The 15,694-nt window shown below is 44.8% G+C and overlaps 1 long non-coding RNA gene across 1 annotated transcript; it reads right to left on the reverse strand.

The window, feature by feature from the left end:
* Positions 1–37: 37 nt before the first annotated feature.
* LOC129342461 (uncharacterized) lies at positions 38–14,736 on the reverse strand. Its single transcript, XR_008598219.1, has 4 exons — positions 14,547–14,736; positions 8,472–8,722; positions 6,514–6,603; positions 38–392 (listed from the first exon to the last, which is right to left on the reverse strand). It is a non-coding gene; the product is annotated as an uncharacterized LOC129342461 (long non-coding RNA).
* Positions 14,737–15,694: the final 958 nt, after the last annotated feature.

Raw genomic sequence — 15,694 nt, forward strand, 5'->3', positions numbered from 1 at the left:
TTCCCTAAGAGAAAAAGAATGACCACGAATAACCAACAGCAGTTCAAAAAATCTTTTTAACGGTTGCAGTATGCTTGTTTTTCACTCTGATTCAGCATTTTAAAAATGTAAGATTATCACAGGCAGGGGGACATTTGGACAAGTTCATCTCCACTCGGATGGGAGTTTGTGAACCTGTCTTCATAGTGCTCTGTGATGATGCAAAAGGAAGTTTTGCTTGCAAATTAGGTGATGGCCTGATTTGTCAGAGGAGAGCAGTGCAGGATTCCGTTCCAGAGAGAACCCTTCACGGTTTCTAGACTATCCTCATGTTCCACAGGGCCGTTCTGGGACTGGATAGGGTACGGCCCCTCTCCCTCTAGGTGACGTTTGGCGTACTGGTCCATTTATACCTAGAAATGCACAGAAAGAACAGAAAACTAAATGTCAGCAGTTCATGTAAATATATCAAAGAATTTTGAGAAAACATTTTAGACCACACCAAACAAATAACTGGCTATGATATTCCAATGAAACTGGAAACCCTTTTTCTAAATCAATGGCAATCTTATGCATTTCCTCCAATCAGGCAAGAATTAATTGAAACACATTTTGTGGCAGCAAAAACAGCAATAGCAACTAAATGGAAATCCTCAAATCTTACTACTTTGTACACCAAAATATGGAGCCAATTCATAATGGAGAAAATAATGAACAGACTTCAGGCAGCAGAAATTTACCCCCAAACAACTAATTTTATTGAAAAATGGTTCCCATTCCTCGATTTTCTTTCAAACAGCAATACACTCCCATTTAAACCAGTTTTTCTGTCAATTCTTTAGCTTGAAAACTAGGTTAATTCACTAAAAATAGAGCATTTGACTCGCCTTCCTATTTGCAATGCCAAATAATTACTTAATTACCAAATTATAATATGTACACTTATCGCTTGTTAAATAATCAAACACACGTTGTAAATGTTTAAAAAAATGTCAGCAGCTGTTTAGCTTTGAAATGGCACTGATTTGATGCAAAAAAATCCAGATTTTCTTGAGTCCTTGGGAAAGAATAAATGTGTGTCAGGAGGATAGGAAGGAGAGAGCTAGATTAGAAATGCTATGGAGTGATTAAGGAACCTGTTCCCCCAGGTACGTGCAAGTCTTTTGTGGGTTTGAGAACACTGGTATTTATTTGTAAAGTGAGACTGAAAGTGAAACTTCGGAGATGTCAGGACCTTTAATTCGGGATCAACAAATTTTCACTATGTTATCAAAGTGCACATTCAGAAAACTTCTGTGCCAGCCCTCCTCTACATAATCAATGTGCAAGTCGACTGATAAACAAAATTGCATCAAAGTAATCTTGATGTGATCCAGTAGTATGACTGCTTTTTAGCACTGTTTGAATATATTCCTCAACATGCACATCAGTAAAATGGCACTATCTCAATCCAAGCAATCATCAAATCGCACAAAGGTTAGTCTTTGGGTGATGTTTTATCAATATGTGCATGCACGCCATTAATGTGAAGGAAAGAAACAGGTGTTGCTGAACAGAAGGAATGGAGTGATCATGAAAACAGAGGAATACAAAAAGAAGATTAAGGAACTCCTGGACCCCTCCACCTACAAAAAACTAAAACGAGATCCCACTCGCAAAATCACCAGGCTAACAAATGCGCTGATCAAGAATTCCTCACTACATCCCGACACGCACAGAAAACTATGCAAGACTGAAGCACAGCCACCTAGACTATATGGACTCCCCAAAATACATAAGGATTCAGTCCCACTCCGACCCATTGTGAGTGCCATTGGTTCACCGACATATGAATTAGCTAGACATCTGGCAGATCTCCTGCAGGACCACATCGGGAAAACCTCATCTTACATCAAAGATTCAGCAGATTTCATCAACAAAATCAGTTCTCTGAAACTCAATCCACAAGACATACTTGTCAGTTTTGATGTTGTATCCCTGTTTACCAAGGTTCCAGTAAAAGACACTATTGCACTTATTAATCAGATTTTCCCAGAGGATGTAACAGCCTTATTCCACCATTGCCTGACAACCAGTTACTTCCAATGGGACAACGAATTCTATGAACAGATGGATGGGGTGGCCATGGGGAGCCCACTCAGCCCAGTTATAGCAAACTTCTACATGGAACATTTTGAAAAAAACAGCTCTAGAATCAGCACCCCACAAACCTAGTGTATGGTTCCGGTTTGTGGATGATACATTTATCATTTGGAGCCATGGGGAGGAAGAATTGATGGGGTTTTTGAATCATCTCAACAACATCCACCTGAACATACAATTCACCATGGAGAAAGAAATCGAGGGAAAACTCCCATTCCTGGATACCTGGGTCATCCGCAAAGCAAACTTTCAGTTAGGTCACAAGGTCTACAGGAAACCAACTCACACTGATCGGTACCTACACAAAAACTCCAATCACCATCCCCGACAGAAAAGAGGCATAATGAAAACCTTAGTGGATCGTGCAAGACGGATATGTGAGCCGCACTTTCTCAATGAGGAAATTAATCATCTAAACCACGCACTTCAGGCAAATGGCTACTCCAGAAATGAAATCCGAAGAGCAATCAAACCCAGGATGACTCAAACAACCAAAGAAAAACAGTCTCCCACAGGAAAAGTGTTTTTGCCATATATCAAAGGAATTACTGATCAGATGGGAAAGCTTATGAAAAAGCATAACCTTCAAGCAGTATTCAGACCCACCCGAAAAATACAACAGATGCTACGATCAGCAAAAGACAGTAGAGACCCCCTAACCTCTGCAGGAGTATACCGTATACCCTGCAGCTGTGGACAAGTTTACATCGGGACCACAAAGCGTAGCATCCAGACAAGAATAAAAGAACATGAAAGACACTGCAGACTTGGACAACCTGAAAAATCAGCAGTGGCTGAACATAGCCTAACTCAAACAGGGCACAGTATCTTATTCCAGGACACCAAAATACTGGACAACACTTCCAACTACTTTGTCAGACTGCACAGGGAAGCCATTGAAATTCACAAGCATAAGCAAAACTTCAACAGGAAAGAAGAAACCTTAAGAATGAACCGAGCATGGTTGCCAGTTCTGAAAAACACCAGGCTAACAAAACACTCTACACCCGACAATAGCCCTGCAGAGAAGATTAGCACATCAAGTACCAATCCATATGCAAAAGAACCTCCTCAGGATACAGTGAAGCCTCCCGCCATTAGCATTCCACACCCTGGGAAACTCTTACAGGATGACTCAGCTCAACCCCACCCCTCCTGAGTAGATACAAATAACCTACATCTTTTCCACACTGTGACACTGAGAGATCTCTGTCTTTTGGTGCTACACCTCTGAAGATGCCAGCCACAGCTGCTGGCGAAACGTCAGGAACTACAATGCCAAGACCACGGCAATACAGCCCGGAAAACCCACAACAACCATGGAGTGGCAAACTTTGCATGAGCAGGTAAATCTGGAAATACGAGATCTGGAGAGACTGTGGATGAAAAGAATTTCAGAAACATTCCTATTCCCAATCCATAAACCCATTCCTCTGATCTCAAAGGCTGGATAGGATTGTCAAGTACACATTTAGTGTCTCTGTCCCTTGATGAACTTGGAAGGAGAGCAAGTGTATGTCCCGTTGCTCCAGTGGTCTCTTCACCCTTCATAGAAGTACAGCAAGGAGAAACCCAGCAGATGGTTCTCCCCCCTATCATTCTATCAGTGTAAATTTCTCTTGAATGTCTGTGTGTCATCAAGCTAGGAAAGACATGGGTCCCACCAGAAAAAAAAAAGGGGGCCTCTGGGATGGACAAGTGGGAGTTCGCCTCCACCTCTAAAAGGGAAGGGGGGAAGACTGGAGGAAGGAGAAAAGCAATTTGACAGCTGACCAACTGTGGAGTGGTGGGGGAAAAGGGAGAGTTTACAGTCAGAGGGGTTAGGGGGTTTTCTAGAGTTGCCAGGTCCCCCGGCCTGAAAACTGGGGAATGGGGAGTGGGGTTGTGGGGCGGGGGACATGCTCCTGGAGTCCTTACCTCATGCACACACTCTGGAACCTTCCTTCTAGTGACAAAGAAGGTAACTTCTGGGCCCATCCCTAAGCCTTTTCCCTCTGCCGACAAGATGAGTGGTTATGGTGGGCAGAGGCTGGGAGGGAGGATCATTCGCTCCCACTGAGGAACTGGCAGACTTAGGATATTCTAAGTGACACTGTGACACTGAGAGATCTCTGTCTTTTGGTGCTACACCTCTGAAGATGCCAGCCACAGCTGCTGGCGAAACGTCAGGAACTACAATGCCAAGACCACGGCAATACAGCCCGGAAAACCCACAACAACCATTAGGATATTCTGTTTAGGTAGGGAGTTTGGAGCAGATAGTTGGGTTTTGGTAGATAGGCACAGTTTGAGTGCTATTCACAAAAATAGTGAAAAGTCCAACATCTATTTTGTGTTTATCAGTCTGAACCTCTCAAAGATCTTGAATTTTAAATGTGTACATTCTCCAGCTCTCTTAGTTACTCTGTTACTATATGACACTAAACTCTGAAGAGGTTGAAGAAGAACCAGTCTTGCTTACTTGTTAAATAAACTTGTTATGTTTTTCCCCCTGACTCTAGTGTGCATTACAATGAGTAATAAAACCAGTGCCAGGTAGCATATAAACACAGGAGAAACTATCCTGGTGAATATAAGTTCTGTCCCTGTGAGGATCAGGTGGCCCGAAGAATATATCTTCACCGCACACCTGAGAGACCTGGAAATTCTAAAGAGAGGGTGTGGTTGGTGATGTAGGACATGGCAGTTCAGCCTGTGAAGAAGTTCTATTTTTTAAAACAAGAGAAAGGCACGGAGTACATTTCTTTAATGCAATAAACAATAGCAGTGGGTCCAGAGAACAGCCTGAATGAATGATACCAACCTTGTTTCATCTCTGAAGCTAAGGGATTATCTGTTACCTGGATGGGGCACTACTGGGAGAATTCAGACATGCCACTCAGAACTCTCTGGGGACATGGGAAGGTAAACACTTTTAAAACTGTATCCAGGATACAAATGAAGGTTTACATGTAGCAGGGCAGAGAATTGGCTATGGATGTGTGGGAATTTGTGTAAATGTATATAAATATAGTTAAGAGTAGATTTGAAGGTAAAGTGTCAGTCATAAAAACAGAAAAACAAAGATGCCCGTAGACAATGATCTATACATACTTAAGGGAGACTTCCTAGTTATGCAGAAAAAAATGGACATGAATTAAGAAAAAGGGAAAGGAAACCACCCCAAGATGGCCCGAACAAGACAGGCTAAGCTCCAAGAGGCACAGAATGGCCATTTCCACACAAGTTGAATAATGCACTTTCACAACCCTTTTGAAGTGGATTTTTTGTTCCACACATGGAAAATCAGTTTCAAATGTTCACTAAAGAGTATTGAAAGTGGATTATCCAACGTGTGTGGAAGCAGCCAATGTTTGAGGCCACTTTAGAACCAGTTTAAAGATAACCCTTCTCTATGAAATGAATGATGAAATTGGCCTGCTCAAATGTGAGAGATGATAGAATATTGGAGGGGAAGATTTTGGGAGTACCAGAGTATCCTACCATGTAGATGCTGAACAACCTGGCAACGGGTGTCAGAAATCACTGTGGATGGGGTTTCTTACCTGGTCTTCGTTGGCTTCTCTTTTGCACATAACTTTGGCAGACCAGACCCTGATATCTCAGAGGAGATTGTTTTTTTTAAAATTTAAATTTTTATTCATAATAACAATAATAATAATATTTGATTTATATACCGCCCCTCAGGATGACTTAATGCCCACTCAGAGTGGTTTACAAAGTATGTTGTTATCCCCACAACAAACACCCTGTGAAGTGGGTGGGGCTGAGAGAGCTATGAGAGAGCTGTGACTGACCCAAGGTCAGCCAGCTGGCTTCAAGTGGAGGAGTGAGGAATCAAACCTGGTTCTCCAGATTAGAGCCCTGCACTCTTAACCACTACACCTAACTAACTCTCCAGTCAACTGGGTACAAATGCATTGATTCAACTGATTGATTCAATTGATTCTCTTCTGCACATAACTTTGGCAGATCAGACGCTGACATCTCAGAGGAGAATCATCTTGATCAGGGCTTTTTTTTCTGGGAAAAGAGGTGGTGGAACTCAGTGAGTTGCCAGCACAGGGGGCAACTCCTGGTGGGAGGTGGTGCCCCTGGTACCACATGCGCACATGCAAAGTACACGCACGCTTCTCAGACCGTGCAATGACGTCACTTTGGGTCATCTGAAACAAGGGGGGGTGAGTTTTAAAACGTTTAAATCGCCCTCGGCGAAAACGGTCGCATGGCTGGTGGCCCCGCCCAATGATCTCCAGACAGAGGGGAGTGACCATTTTCAAGAGGTGCCAGAACTCTGTTCCACTGCATTCCAGCTGAAAAAACGCCCTGATCTTAACTAACTTGCCACTCCCCCAAAACCACAAACAGGTCCCTGCATCAAAGTCCCTTTACCCTGTTCCTTTGCTTGGGGTGAATCCGTTTCTTCCTGCTCTCCTTTGCAGCAGCACACACGTGTAATTCTTGCCCAAACATAACTGCAGGCTGGAGACAAAGGAAAGACACTTGTATGTAAATCACTGCATGAAGAACACACCAGTGGAGTACATAGTGTATGGTCTCCAAGCAAGGTTCAGGAGGACAGACAAACAGCAGTTCTTTGTCATGTGATGCAAAGTTATCCTATGCACAAGAGTCTGTGTTATAAGAAGAGGAAGACTAATGCTGTCCCTTGTTACCTGAGACTCTTCAGAGTCTCTTCAGACCTGTTACCTGAGACTCTTCAGAGTCTTTCACATCAACCGCTACCTACTATGTTTAGATGCTTGGGGTTGAACCTGGAACCTGGAGCCATCACTTAGAGCCAAGCTACAAGTGACGAATGACACTTGCCCGGCAAGTGAACAGACTCAAGTGTATTCTTCCCTGTTCACTTGCGCTCCACTTGTGCTCCACTTGATCAAGTGGAGCGCAAGTGAATGGTAAGTGAACAGGGAGGCATACACGAGAGTCTGTTCACTTGCCAGGAAAGTGTCATTCATCACTTGTAGCTTGGCTCTTAGATACTCCACCACTAAGCTGCTGCTCCTCCCAAAGAAAAACATTGCAGGGGAAGGCTTGAAACACTTTTGGGGGCACCACACTATGGCCCTTCTCTGAACAGAGACCCTCATGACAGCTACTTAAAAGATAGAAAAAACCCTGGGAGTTACATACATTAAAAATCCCAGTATCTCATGTGGTATGGGTTGGGTCTGATTACACAAAAGATTAAATATGAATCAAGTTGGGGGGAACTTGTGCTGAATGTATAAGTGGCACTCACTTTCAAAACAGTGTGTGGGGGGAAATAGACTCCTGATAGGATTGCCAACTTCCAGGTGTTGGCTTCAGATCTCCTGGGATTACAGCTGATCTCCAGGTGACAGAGCTCAGTTCCCCTGGAGAAAATGGCTGCTTTGGAAAATGGACTCTATGGCATTAGTCCCAGCTGAGGTCCCTCCTCTTCCAAACCACGTCCTCCCTAGGGTCCACTCCCCAAATCTCCAGGAATTTCCCAACTAGGAGCTGGCAACCCTAGATAGAGTTGCCAGCCTCCAGGTGGTAGCTGGTGATCTCCTGGAATTATAACTGAACTCCAGGCCAAAGAGATCAGCTCCCCTAGAGAAAATGGCTGCTATGAAAGGTCAACTCAACGGAATTATACCCTGCTGAGGTCCCTCCCCTCCCCCAAACCCTGCCCTCTCCAGGCTCCACCCCCCCAAATCTCCAGGAATTTCCCAAACTGGACCTGGCAACCCTAACTCCTGAGCACAAGTACAGCTGCAAGAGGGAATTTGTGATTCTCTCCTTTCCACCCAGCATGCTTTTGCAAGCAGAAAAGGGCCGGGGGGGGGGGCTGTTTGTCTTACTGCCAGAGACACAGGATTAAGCAGATTCAAGGAAGAAAGGTCCACTAATACATATTAGCAGAACACCTAAATGGAACTTTCACAGTAGGAAGCAAGATTTTTCTGAGTATCAGTTGCTGAAGGGAGCGGCAGTAGGGTGCGGCTTTGGTTTCTGTGCTCTGCTTTTAAACTTTCCGGGGGCACCTGGTTGGCTATTGTGTAAAACAGGGTGCTGGACTAGCTGGACAATGTGTCTAATCCAACAGGGTATTCTGATGTTCTTATGGGAACCAATTCTTGTAGAAAAGAGGCTTATAATTCTGCCCGATAAAAAGGGAAGCATCAAGTAGCAGTGAAGAAGCAAGAATTTGACCTATTGGTGGGGCAAAGTCCAGAGTAATGAAAAGTGCCAGTCGGAACGCTAAGCCCTTTGCTGTTATGGACCCACAGCCTTGGTTTTCACAGAAGCCTCTTGGCAGCCAGTCATAGCATTGCTTTAAGGAAAGCCCATCTTTAACTTACCATTGATGATCACTCAGACCATGTTTCCTTAGGTCACGGACAGTCTGACTTCCTCCCTTTCTTTCCTGCAGACAGTGTCTCCGCTTTCCCGTATGCCTAGCTGGTTTATAATGGTTCTTCCTCCTTCTCTTATTGCAACATCCCTCCTGGGCATTACTCTAGTAGCCCAAGTCAGGTGACTGACAAGCAGGAAGAGCTTTGTGACTCAATGTTTGCCTCATTGTTGGGTCAGGTGCCTCGGAACCTGCGCTCTGTGATCAAATAGGTAATAATTGAAGGGCAGGGCCAAAGGATAGTCCCTTTGCAATAGTAAAGCTTAACATTTTCATAATCATATGAAGTATCCTTACACAGTGTCAGGCACTGGTCTATCTAACTCAGTTTTGAGCATAGGAGGCACAATGCTCATTTGACTGAACATTATCCTGGCAAACCTGGAGAGGATGTAGAAAGATGCCCTTATTTTTTGGCATGCAGCCTCATCTGTAATCTCTTGCATGTTGTTTTTTTCTGTACCAAGTTTTCCCTTAGAACCTGCTGCTGATTTTGGCGTCAGTCCAGCAGTCTTCTCTACTCTGGTGTTCTTTTTACTGTTGGTTATTCACACTTCAAACAGAAGACAACAAGGGTGCAAAACAACATTTTTTTGTTTGCAGTGCACCTTACAAAATATTTCCACAACATGTCTAGTGCTAACCCATTGTATAAGGATGCAACCTTATTGGAAGATTTTCACAATGAGACAATAGATGAAATTAATAACAGTACAATAAGTTGAGTCCAGACTAAATTTGCATTTCTGCCAGTTTTCCCTTCCTACTGCAGCCCCTCCCCCATGTAATTCCTAAGGGTCCTCCATCCCCTAGGAACAGTATTTTGTAGAGATCAATGAGCTGCAATGGGAAGAGAGAGTAAAGAGAGTTCCTTATGCTGGTGTAAAATTTATTCTGGATCCAGCCCAATATGTAAATAAAGCTGTACAGGATACAAACTTATTGTAATTAACTGGCTATGCCTAGAGAGCTCTGTGTTTAGTAGTCCAGACCAAGGCTTGGATCCAGCAGTGCACAACCAGAAAGGAAAATGTACTTAGTGTACTTCCACCTATGTAAGAAATAGCATCAGGGCTGTAGCCATACATAACAGTACAATATAATTTTAATGAAATAATAATGTGTACATGGAGCAATGGAATATATGATTTGCATGACTGCATTTAATTTGTCTGGAGTCCCCTCTATTCATTATTGAACAGAACATGGTTGAACTGGCCAAACCAGTCAAGCACTGGCTTTTGTCAATCAACCCTCCAAGGTCTGAGACTTACGACCCGCTCTCCATGAGCAACGGAGCTTCTGTCCACATTTCTGGAAATTGGGCAAAAGAGGGCCTTGTGCAATGCTGGATGAACACGAATTTGCGCTCCCAATTCCTCACTAACTCCTGCACATATTTTTTGCTTTGGGAAAAATCAGGGCATTTCTTGGATAGTTTTCTCCATTAAAATCAGAACACTGATTTATTTTAGCACTCTAAGGTGTGAATTAACCCCATACTACAGATATAGGAGTGGGGGTCAATGAGATTAAACAAGAGCAACTTCCAAATGTTTAGTAAGGCCTGATTCAAATGCACAGTGACTCAGAAATATGGTTTTATTGAACTCAGCAGAGTTTATCTCTGAGTAAACATGCAAAGGAGCAGAATGCAAGTCAGCACTGCCAACCCACAGGTCAATAAACATGTTTAGATTCTATAACCCTGTGAATTTGATAGAAATTTATGCCTCTGCCTGCCGATCAGCAGATTAGCAGGAGAAAACCAGCTGAAGGAAATGTGTGCATGGACACCCATGGCCCCGGCTGACAATGCCACTTCTTGCATACCAGGACTGATTCTTTAACACTTGGCCCAAAACATAGTGCTTTCTCTATGTTTTGGGCCAAGTGTTAAACAGTCTGCCCTGGTATGATGCTGCCACTTCTGAGACATGCCATAAGTGATGTCATCAACTGGGGCTGCAGTTACATTCGATAGCCCTGTTCAGACATTCAGTTTTAGTAGAAATGAACATTGGAGGAAGAGGATTGGGGTCACAGTTGCTGGCTTTACCCTGAATATTCACCAATTTAAGCCTTTCTTTGAACAAAGCCTATTTGTGAAGATACATAATCTCCTGTAATGTAATCTACTAGAATATAGGTTGAATGTACAGAACAAATGAACACATGAAACTGCCCTACAATGTGGATGACCAAAACATGAGGACCACTCCTCCCCTCAAACAAGAGTAGCAACAGGCCCGGCCATCTGAGGCCTCTGCGTCCCTGCCATTCAATGTTAGCCCACTCACTCAAACCAAGCTGGGACCCAATCTGTGTCCTCTTAGCCTGACGGGCAGCCCAAAATACCTTGCTGTGCCCACAGATGAGTATCCTCAGCCTCTCCTGGCAGCTCTTAAAAGAAAACAACAACAAAAGAGGTTACAACCCAGACAAAGGGTGCATGTGTGCATGGTAGGTAGAGGACCACCACCTGCCCCCCTTCTGGATGGCAGGCCCTGGGCAACTTATCACCACTGCTGTGGAGGCTGCCCCAATCCTAAAGGAGTGAGTCCCAACCAAAACTGGTATTTAGTAAGGGGTGAGCTGTCACTGTGGTGAAAAAACACCCCAACACTATCAGCCCAGGCTCAAACATAACACTTCAATGCCTGTACAGGGCATAGCACCCTATCTGCACAGGAGCCAAACTCAATTACTACCCCCTTTTGCCTCTGATCTGTTTTAGAATGTTGTAACTTAAAAGTAATTTTGTCCCCTGAAAACTTGATGTCCTGATGTAAGGCCCTTTTCTGACCCATCCTTATGGGACTGAGCAACTAATTTGCTCACCCATAGGGCACCAAAAATGTGATCAAAGATGCCACATGGAAGAAAGTCTCCTCAAAGTTGGAGCTACAAAGTGTATTGTCAAAGGCTTTCACGGCCGGAGAACGATGGTTGTTGGGGGTTTTCCGGGCTGTATTGCCGTGGTCTTGGCATTGTAGTTGCTGGCGAAACGTCAGGAACTACAATGCCAAGACCACAGCAATACAGCCCGGAAAACCCCCAACAACCATTGGAGCTACAAACTTTACTCCAGACTGACCTTAGCCCATGCAGGACTGGCTGGGGAAATCGGTTGCCTGTTGTCCTGACGAGTCCTGGTCTCCTGGGACCAACCCTCCGGCACTTTTCTAATTCTGAAATTAGCTGTGGACTCTGCAAGACTGTGGGCTTTGCTGGCAAAGGCAAGGGCCACCAGATATTCCCTAATAAACTTTACTGCTAAGCCCTTATCTCTCCGCTCAATGCAGAACTGCATCAGGCGTTCCACAGGAACTGACCAAGCCTGCTGCAGTCCCATCACCTACCTAAACCCAACAAACTGGCGTACTGATCTGTCATATGCCCTCTGAGTGCTGGGAGCCATGGCTAGGTGAATAGCCCTGTATGCCTCCATCTTCCAAGATCCCACAGCTCCTGAGGCATCTGGGCTGGCTGGTAGTTGGCCTCGAGGGCAAGCTGCCAAAAACGCTCCATCTTCAGGTGAGACAGCATCCACTACACTATTATCAGTACCTGGGACATACTTAGTCATGAACAAAATGTTCAATTGGAAGCAACGGAGCATAAGCAGCTGAACTAATCTCATGACTAAGGGGGACCTGGATGAGAGGGAGTTAATAACATGGACCACTGCCTGGTTGTCACACCAGAAATGCACTGTGTGGCTAGACAAGTCCTTGCCCCTCAGGTAAACTGCTACTAAGATCAAGAACAATTCTAAGAAGGTGAGATCTCTATTAAGACCCCCGTCAATCCAATTGAGAGGCCATTGCTCAGCACACCAATGACCTCGGAAATATGTCCTGAAACCAGTGGATCCTGAGGCATCAGTGGTAACCTGGAGCTCAGCCTCCAAAAGCAAGTCTTCCCTCCCAAAGGTTACTCCATTAAAGGAATCCAGGAACTGCTCCCACACCTCCAAGTCCTCCTGGCATGCCCCTATTGACCTTGCAAAAACACCCTCCCAGGTGCAATGACTCTGCAAGCAAAGTTTAAATGACCTAGCAGCTGCTGAAGCTTCAAAAAGGAGACTTTATTCTGTCCCTTAAAGGATGCCAGGAGGGCCTGAAGGTCCAACAGCTTGTCATGCGGCAAACGTGACATTTGCTGCACAGTATTGAGCTCTATCCTCAAGAATGTCAGGGCTGTTAAAGGACCTCCAGTCTTTTCATGAGCCAAAGGGACCACTGGCTCTTGTGCTAAACTAACAAACCCTTTCAGAAGCCTGGCACATTGGCCAGATCCTGCAGGGCCCACAAAAAGGAATTCATCCAGGTAGTGCACTGTGTCCTGGCTTCTCAGTCAGTGATGCCACGCCCACTCAAGGAAAGAGCTGAAATGCTCGAAGGCAGCACAGGAAATGGAACAACCCATTGGGAGAGCCCTGTCCATGTAAAACTGCCCTTCAAAGGAGAAACCCAACAGCTCGAAATCCTCGGGATGAACTGGAAGAAGGTGAAATGCCAACTGAATGTCACATTTGGCCATGTCTGCATCAGCCCTACATCACTGAACAACTTTGACAGCCTAGTCAAATGATGTGTACCGTACCAAGCACAAGTGCTTGGGGATGACATCATTTATGGAACCTTCCCTAGGATAAGACAAGTGGTGAATGATTCTAAACTCACCTGTCTTTTTGGGCACCACGCCCAATGGAGAGACCTGAAAATTCTGTACAGGGGGGACGGGGAAGAGGCCCAACACCTTGCTCTCTGCACACTCTTTAGCTAGTTTTTCCCTCACCACCCCTTCCATGCCAGCAACAGAGCACAGGTTAGCTGCCATGAAAGGGGTCCTGGGGCCCTGAAATGGGATTCGAAACCCTATTGTAAACCCCTCTAAAAGATACTGGACATCATCCTGTCTAGGGTATAAGGCCAACAGGTGCTTAAATGACTTCAGATTTATGGGGCTGGGCCCCTTTTCCAGCCTGCTGCTTCTGGGTGCCCCCTTCTGCCCTGCTGCCATGCTTACTTCATTTTCAAACAGCAAGAAAAATTTCAAACTTCCCTCTCTGCCCCTTTTTTCAGCCAATGGGAGGGGGAGGAGGGACTGCTGCTTTGAGCTTTGGCAAAGCATTTAAACACCCGAATTGTTTTTCCGTTTCGGGGAAACCAGAATCTTTTTTAGATGCACACCCCTAACCATGACAATTAGGCATTTTAGCCATGCAGCCCAAACATGTTTAGTCAGAAGCAATTCCCACTATGTTTTAAAAATATCACTCTGGTACCTGCACAGGTAAAGCACTTTACATAAAGTAACTGTCTGCATTACATCAACAGTTCAAATCAGATCTGTGCCATGATTTAACAGAGAGGATAGAATGAAACTCCTCTGAAGTATTTAATATTGGCACTTAATGGGCAGGAAGAAAAAAGGGGATGAATTACAAAAAGAGAGAGAGAAAACCAAAGGGTGTGGAGCGGGGAATAAAACACACACATTTACATAAGAAGGGAGCTAACATTAGAGAGGAGAGAAGGGGGGTTAAAAAAAGAGAAGGGAAGCCAAAGGCGGGTGGTGGTGGTGGGGAATCACATGCACAGCAAACCCAAGTGCAGGGGACAGGAAGGGAAATTTTTAACAATACACGAGGGAAAAGGTAACAGAAAATAAAAGCAACACAGCAGGAGGGGGAATCACACACACAGGAAACTGAAGCATAGGGGACAGTATGGTAATTTTTAAAAAATGCATAAGGAAAGGGGTGGGGAAAAGAGAAAATAAAAGCAACACAATACAGGATCACACACATGCAGAGAAGAAATCCAAGTGCAGAGGAGTAGGGGAAATTTTAAAAAAAAATGAAAGGAAAGGTGTGTGTGTGAGAGAGAGAATAAAAGCAACAGGATACAGAAAGCTGGGGAGAAGGGTGTTCCAAATAAGAGAAGAAAGAAGCAAAAGCAGGTTTCCTTCGGACTGTTTAGTCTCAGCATGCCCTGCACCCTGCCAGCTCTACCTCCTCAAGAGGCTTTCAAGGCAGATGAAAAAAGCAGCGGTGGTTTGCCATTGCCTTCCTCCACAGTCTTCCTTGGCAGTCCCTCATTCAAGCCCCTGCTCAGTTTCCAAGATCTGGCGAGATCAAGCTAGACCAGGCTGCCTTCCCTCACTCTCTGCACAGGGGTCCTCAAGACATGAGACTGTCCCTGGGTACTGATTTATTACTCTGCTTTTCCATTTGTTTGCAGAGCTGTGGCTAAACTGTTGCAAGTCAGCATAAAGGAGGGGAGGAGAGCTAGGAGGCAAGGCGACAAAATACACAGACAACTATGATGGAGTTAAAGAGGCCACAGCTTTATTGATTTACAGCTCAAGGAGCATAGGGCACAGATCCGAGCATCGGCTGACCCGCCAGCCAGCTGATGGACCACAACTCCTCAGACCCAGGCTAAGTGGGGGGGACGGACACCATGGGATGACAGTCAGTGGGATGGTACTTGGGTGTACACCCCTGTGCGGAACATCCCCTGCCAGCTGGCCCTGGGTACTGATTTATTACTCTGGTTTTCTATTTGTTTGCAGAGCTGTGGGTAAACTGTTTTGGTAACTGAAGCCTCACAGCATGAGCTCCAGGGTTACCTTTGTAAAGAATGTGCTCCAACCCTTGATCACCTTGAGCTTGCCTTTTCCTGCACCTTTTCCAACTCTATGATTTGGGGGGGGGATGTGGCAGCCAGGATTGTACACAGTGTTTCCAGTGCATCTGCACTGTCAATTTATATAATAAGGTTTTATTCACAATCCTTTATCTAACTATCTATAGGATTTTTTCCTCCACCACTGCTGCATGCTGAGTTATGATTTTCCTTGAAGGTGTTAACTTCAAGATCTTTTTCCTGTTTAGTTACTACAAGTTCAGACCCTATTAGTGTATAATACTGGCCAAACTTCCATTTAAAAAGTGCTTCTGGATTGGACAATCAAGTCCTGCATCAGGACTGTGGTTCTCTTTAGTATATTTACAATATAGTAAAGAGAACTGTGTTTCTCGAAAGCTTATTCTACAATAAAGTTGGTTAGTCTCAGGGCTCATTTCGAGGGGGAACGCGCAGGAACGCAGTTCTGGCAGTTCCCTAAAGAGGTCCAGGCACCTCCTACCTGACTCTC

The sequence above is a fragment of the Eublepharis macularius genome, chromosome 14 (genome assembly GCF_028583425.1).
Source record: "Eublepharis macularius isolate TG4126 chromosome 14, MPM_Emac_v1.0, whole genome shotgun sequence".
Taxonomy (NCBI): domain Eukaryota; kingdom Metazoa; phylum Chordata; class Lepidosauria; order Squamata; family Eublepharidae; genus Eublepharis; species Eublepharis macularius.